Genomic DNA, 7,066 nt, shown 5'->3' with positions numbered 1-7,066 from the left:
TTTATGTTCTACCATGTTCACATTTTATGGCTGTAACTTCACGATAGCTCATGCTCTGTGAAGCACATTGTGCATCCAGCTAGAATTAAATCTGCTATATAAATAAAGTTTGCTTGCTTGCTTAACAACACTGGACATATTAGAGAGAGGTGATAAAACCACTCCCTTCTTTTGTAGATTGACCCAATTGAGATAATGGCTTCCCTGAGGGCTAATAAGGTAATGGAAGGTGGTTTTTATTAGAAGGGCCCCTGGACTGACTGACCATCTATTACCTGAAGGCTTTCCTGCTGGCTGGACAAGAGTTGAAGTACCCACTGCAAAATACATCCATCTTGACAATTCCTTATTTCCTTTTGTTGGTTGAGGTTATCTTGAAACAAGTGGAGTGCTTTAATCATAGCCCACCCATCCTGCAAGTCACTGCACCTAGAACCTCACCTGCTTTTAGGTTGCTTTCACACTGGGAACGATTGCTTTCGTTCCGTTCCGCACCCGGGAATGATTGCCCCCCCTCTCCTCTCCCCCGCTGGTCAGCTTTCACATTACAACATTTCCTCCGCGCTCGGAAATGGAACGGAGTGCCCTTGCGTCATTGACTATGCCTACAGTGTATCCTTGCTCCATGTGTTGTCTATGTGGTTCGGAACGGTTGGCTTTCACACTCGCAAGTGTTCCGTGATGTTAACGCGATATCTCAGGGATGCCTTGACGGAATTTCTTAAAATTTGCCTCAAACGTCCACTTGGACTCGAGGATTTACTGATTAGATTTTAGTGGTCAAAAGTCAAAGTTCAAGGCCACTGTGACCTCAGGAACATTTTCTAGCTCGTTAACGCGATATCTCATGAATGTCTTGACAGAATTTCTTCAAATTTGCTTCAAACGTTTGCTTCAAACGTCTGCCTGTTCTGATGGCAGCTTCTCCAGAACACCAGGAGGTGGTGATGTGAAGACTGGTTCAGCTGCACTTTGAGCACCGCGGACTCACACACAAACAGCTGGACCCATGGGTTCTATAGACTACTGACATTCTCACTGGCAGTCTCCAACCAGGCTAGCATAGAGCAGAGCATGAAGTCCCACTGGCTGCCCCCCGAGATCGGTAGGAGAATGAGTCACCAGCCAGGACAGGAAACGCATCTCCACAGTGAGGGTCAACTGTGTGGCAGATGCTTTCGACAGGGAACTACTAAAGAGGACCCAGTCCTCCTTGCTGTTCCTCCACTCCATCATGGAGGTTAGGATAACCTGTGGGACCTCCTCGTGTACCAGTGTGTTTGCTTTCAGACAGCACAGCAGCACGGCCAGACACCCACACACAGTGTTGCTCTCTTGCCAGTTGACAATTCCAGCAGTAGCCAGAGCTGTGAGAGTCTCTCGGTCTTCTTCGGTCATGGTGGGGCAGACCACCTGGAGTGTGCTCAGTTTGCTCTGAGACACTGGGAATAAACTGTCTGCACTTCTGTAGAGCTTCCTAATGGTGGCATTGCCAGTGGCTGCCAAGTTGTTGGTCTGGATGTAGTTCTCTAGAGTCAGAGACCATAGACCTCCCTCCTCCATTTACATGTACCTTGTGTAGAGTGTCTCCAGCAGGCCTTGGCTTTAATTGGAGCCTGGCTGTGAAGTCCCTTTGACAGCCCCCAGTCAGTCAGCAGGCTGTGGTAGGCAGACACCACAGCAGGGTTGTACTCTGCCTCTTTACACCACTGTAGTGCATCTAGCAGGTCCTGTTGGTCACGGGGTGCGACTACAGCAGTGTGGGCCACTCTCCCTAACAGGGCACAGGCACATAGGTGGCCTGACCACTGATGTGGTATGGCCTGTCTAATTCTTGTCCATTCTATTTTGCTGTGTCAAGAGGGAGAGGAACTGGATGAGATGGGGGGAGTCTTGATGGCAGATGGAGTTCATTGTCTCCACTAAGCTAGCCAGAACCAAAACCTGTAAACTCTTCATGTCGAGAACGGCGGTGAGTAGTTGTTCTTCACCCAGAGGGCTGCGCTGTGCAGGAAACCACCTTCCCTGACCTGATACTCAGAGTGCTGGACCAACGACAGGACCCCAGCTACATACACCTTCCTCAGCTTACCTAAAAGGGAGTCAGACAGGTGTGTGTGCATTTGATCTTGGATGGTGAATTGGAAGACAGTGAGCAAAAGTTCCTCGGCAGAGGCGAGGAGGAGACAGTCTTGTATGGATGAGAAGAAGGTGGAGACAACGTCACAGATGAAGGAGATGAGTGGCTCCATGTTGCCCACATCTGGCAGACCTTTAGTCCCAGACACAGTGGCATGGAGCTTCTCTAAGATCTTCTCCATGTACACCTCCCCTATCAGAGGCTTGTTGGCGTGGTGCTGAGATAGGACCCGGCTTATCAGAGTCCGGCTGTGGGTGCTTTTAGGAGAGGTAGAAGTGGAGTAGCTACCTCCAACCTTGCACAGCTCCTCAGCCAATCCTAGGAGCTGCTCACCCAGCAGCGAACCTTTCAACCAATCAACACAGCTCTTCAGAGTCTCGGGATCTCTGCGTGCCCTTTGTATGATTTGCAGGATAATCACCCACTTTAGATCCATGGTGGTGATGTGGTTGAGGATGCTGGTGGTCTCCTGCTGGCTGCAACAGTAGAGCGAGCTGAAGACCATCTCCACCAGGTGGTCGGTGTCCGTCCTTCCGGTCTCGGCCAGCCACACCACCACCCGCTCCATCAGGAACCGCATTGCTGGGTTTTTCAAAGTGTCCACCTCCTCACTCTGCTCACCCCCCTTTGTTATCTTATCATCCAGTTCTACCAACATGGTGAAGACCCTGGGAATGTGGAAGGACCGCAGCAGAAGGGAGAGGAAGAGGAGGTGTCGCTCAGAGTTTTTCTCATTCATGTACACCAAACACAGTTGTGCCTGCTGGCACACCACATCCTCCAAATGCTGGGTCTTCAGGGAACCAATTGCCTTCTCAACCCCAAGCTCCGACGCTGATAGGGCAGGTGTCATCCCCCTCAACTCTACTTTCCTCACTGCCCTCTAGCTTAGAGAAACAGGTCTTGACAGATTTCTTCTTCTGGCCCTGCTTCCTGCTTACTCTCTCAGGGTAAAGCTTGAATTATGCTCACCCTGCCGTGAAGGGCGCGTGGGTGGAGCGCGGGCCGGGCGCGTCAAATGACGTAAATTTGTTGGGCGTGGTTATTCGCTAGCTCCGTCGGGCGCTCGCCTTGTGCATGATTTTCTTTCTAACAGCGTGAGCAGCGCAGGCTTCTCTCCAAACATGTCCGCTTTCAAGCCACTGAGCCCTGAACACTGAGCTGTGTTTTCGCCACATTTCTTGACCCATGTGGTAGGCTATAAACTTTGATTTGCAACTGTTCATTTTTAGTCATTTCACCAAGTAAATGTGTTGTGTTGAGAGCATTATTGAGAGAGATTAAAAGCATCACAGAGTAGGCAATCAGGGCTGAGAAGTAAAAACGGCTTTCAGTAAAAACAAGTTTGGTGATTACTTTATGTGCTGATGTGGGGTCGTTTGAGAGTGAAAGCGCACTCGGTACTGCACATAATAGCGTTTCATTGCGACTTTTCCACGGGCTGTTCTCACTACCATTGTACAATACATGCTGATCACTTTCTGAGTATAATGGCATCAACCCCAGTGCAGGGTCTGCACGGAGACTCGCGGGGCCCCACCCCCAACGAGCTTGGTCGAGTATAATTCAGCCTTAACGCATCGCCTGCAGCAGGGTGACCACACCTTCCAGTGCCTTTGGATCTGCTTCTTCATCATCCGCATAACGAACAAACAAAAGACTTAGCCCCTCCCAGAAGTCTGACAGAAGCTTATCAAAGACAGCCTCGCCGTCATTAGAGCCGCTCTCATTATGTAAGCATGCTCTCTTCTGCCAGGAAATGAGCATTTCAGTGACCAATAGGAAAAGAGGGCCATTCTGAAGGGAGGGGCTTCCAAGAGCCCTGTCCAATAGCGATAAGAGCTGCTGTGAAATAAGCCTGATCCATATTTGTTTCTGATAGTTTCTGAGACACAAACCATCCCCACAACAGCCTGTTCTCCCTGCTACCCTCAGGGAGGAGATACAGGGTTCCAAAAGCACGCACAAATCGCTTGAGGAACAGTTTCTCCCGCAGGCCACGAGACTCCTTAACATACACAAATAGTGTAGTAGTCGTACCGTACCGTACTGCAGCTGCTACCATTATGTATGCCTAATGTTTAATTGTATGTTTAATAAGGTACATGCTATTTGCACCTGTATGTCAAATACGTTGAATTTAAAATGTCTGAACACGTCTAACGTATGCACAATGCCTAATGTTAATTGTATGTTTAATAAGGTACGTGCTATTTGCACCTGCATGTCAAATACGTCGAATTTAAAATGTCTGAACATGTCTAACGTATGCACATAACATGTGCACCTATGTGCAATGAATAAGCCACTGACTTGTCTTATCGCTATTCTGCCTTATTGCCTATTGCTGCTTAGTTTTGCTTATTGATGCCTATTTCTTATTGCCTATTGCTCATTGCTTGTTGCCTATTTGTACTATGTCGTAAACGGAGTCCACAGCACAAGAATTTCACACGTGATACTTGTACCATGGAGTGACAATAAAAATCTTGAATCTTGAATCTTGATCCTCCTCATCTTCTGTGTTGTGCAGTATGTTGAACCTCAAGCACTCCACTGCTGCAGTCACTATAGCTGCACTTTCTGATGGACTTGTCAATGCATGCTCACTAGATAAACCTTGTATGAGTGAGGTGAAGAAGGTGGTGTAGAAATCAAAGGCCGGGTCAGTGACATCTTGGGGAAGTTTGCTGATGAGGGGCATCAGGTTGGGATGGAGCGCTGTAGCCATGCCACCAAGAAGCCCTTCCTGGCATTATGTGTCCAGCAATCAGGGATAGTAGACACAACGTGAAGTATGGCTTCCCACAGAGGCTGCAACACTACAGGATCTGTGTCATCGATGCTCAGGAGGACAGCGGGACAAACGTGTGCCGCTTCAGTCTGGACCACTTCCGGGGCGTACTGACACAGCAGACATGACCTCGAAAAACGCCCCTCGCACCTGTGGTGTCTTGTGTTTGCCGTACTTCCAGAACTTCCCCGAGGCAATAAGATGTGCCAGTCTTTCCTCGAGGGGCCTGTCTGTCTGTCTGGGGCAGCAAGGACAGCAGCCTCTTCACCCCCAGCAGAGAGCTGGTCACCATGCAGAGAAACGTGGCTTCTCTCTCCATCTCCGACACACTTTGTGGATCACTCAGTGTGTCTGCAGTTTCCTTCAACAAAGTGTCCTGAAGTACGTTAAGGATCTCCTCCCTGCAGAAGCTGAGGGCTTCAGGCTGCTTGCTGGGGGGAAAGGCAGCGTGGAAGGCCTGACAGGCAGCATAGGCTGCTGGGCTGTAGGTGTCACACTGAGCCAGCAACCAGTGGCCCATCATGCTCTTCAGAAAGGGGGCCAAACTGCGGCGCACCTTCTGCACCAGCTGCTCAAATGCCTGCTGGGTGGCTTCCCTCACACACCGGCCATGGTCCACGGATATCTTGCAGTAAATCCTTGGCCAGTATGGCAGGACTCCTTTTACCACTTCGGCTTCCCGTTCCTGGCACAAGGAACCAAACTCCTGCACATCTTTCAGTCTGGTGACAGCGTCGCTCTTGGACAGTTTCCTGAGGACCAGGCGGAAATCAGTCTATCTCCACGCCGTGGACAGCAGGGATGTACATCAGCTCCGCAGTGTTCAAGGAGCCGAAGCCAACGAACCCAGGGACAAGCTGCCAGCAGCTTGGCAGCTCGCTCGCTGCTAGATGGCCGAACATTTCCTTTAGTTCGCTGCTTTTTCTTGCCCCCCATGTGTGCGTATAACATTTAAACCATTAGTCGCCTGGGTCGGTAACTAGTGTAAGTTTTAAACTAATTTTAAGAAGCCTGGGATGTGGTGCACAGAAACCAAAAACATCTGGGTCAAGCTAGTGACCTACTCCAACCACTTATATAGCCTCACCTTTAAGACGATGATGTCAACAGTGACATATCTGTGGCATCATAATGTAAAAAGTGACATAATCTGTGACATCATAATGTAAAAGTGACATCATCTGTGACATTAACAGTGGCATCAGTGATGCAATCAACAGTGACATCATCAATGACGTCTTCGGTGACATCAGTGGGAAACAGAGAAGGGATGCTGATGATGTCACAATGGCTCTGTGAGTGTAAAGGCCTAAAAAGGTAAAATTTCGCTCTAGTGTTGTTTTTTCAGTTTTTTTGTACGAAAAGATGCATTCCAGACCCCTGAAAAGTGTTTTGGCAAATACATTTTGGAGGCTATCGGAGCAACAGTGCTCCTTGCAACTCCAAACCGACAGACAGCTCTTCAATTATAGTACAACAGCGACAGCATCAAAACCATCAGTGGGAAGCATGGAAGGGATGCTGATGATGTCACAATGGTTCTGTGAGTGTGAAGGCCTAAAAACCTAAAATATCGCTGTAGTGCCACCCATGGGTGGGTTCTTTTCTTTTCTTTTTTATTTTCTTTTCTTTTGCACCAGATTCAGTCCAGACCCCTGGGAAGTGTTGGCAAATTTTGGAGGTGATCGGAGCAATGCCTTGCAACTCCAAACAGACAGACAGCTCTCCAAATAAAGTATTATTAAGACAAGATAATTTAAGAGAGTAGATTAATAAGTTTTTTTTATTTATTATTAAGTATGCAATGGTGGAGGTTCGTGGGTAGGGGGCATGGTTGAACAAATATGTGTCTGTACTCTTTTCGTGAAAATTACACCAAGAGCAGTTTGTTTCTATCAAACAGAGAAATCATGTGTAAATGTGTGATTATTGAATGAGGCACAAGAATTTTAACAATAGGCAAGAAAACGGGAGAAGTGACACTGATAAAGTGGAAATCAAATTCATGGTTTCCTTGTGGCGGGTTCAAGGTTTCCCCCCTCTGTGGTTGTTGTGTTTGATTTAGAGGCTGTTGGCGCCAAGCACACCGCCCCCCCTCTCTCCCCCTCTCTCTCCCACCCCCCCTCTCTCTC

The 7,066-nt window shown here is 48.5% G+C and overlaps 1 pseudogene across 1 annotated transcript; it reads right to left on the bottom strand.

Annotated features, from left to right (window-relative positions):
- Nucleotides 1-894: 894 nt before the first annotated feature.
- Nucleotides 895-5,870, bottom strand: LOC310799326 (E3 ubiquitin-protein ligase listerin pseudogene; annotated as a pseudogene). The gene is made up of 3 exons: nt 4,639-5,870; nt 3,718-4,025; nt 895-3,095 (listed from the first exon to the last, which is right to left on the bottom strand). The product of its transcript is annotated as an E3 ubiquitin-protein ligase listerin pseudogene (transcript).
- Nucleotides 5,871-7,066: the final 1,196 nt, after the last annotated feature.

This window comes from Poromitra crassiceps (genome assembly GCF_964638095.1).
Source record: "Poromitra crassiceps genome assembly, chromosome: 2".
Lineage (NCBI taxonomy): Eukaryota > Metazoa > Chordata > Actinopteri > Beryciformes > Melamphaidae > Poromitra > Poromitra crassiceps.
Note: the sequence above shows the minus strand (reverse complement) of the source record. Positions and strands in the feature narration are given on the sequence as shown.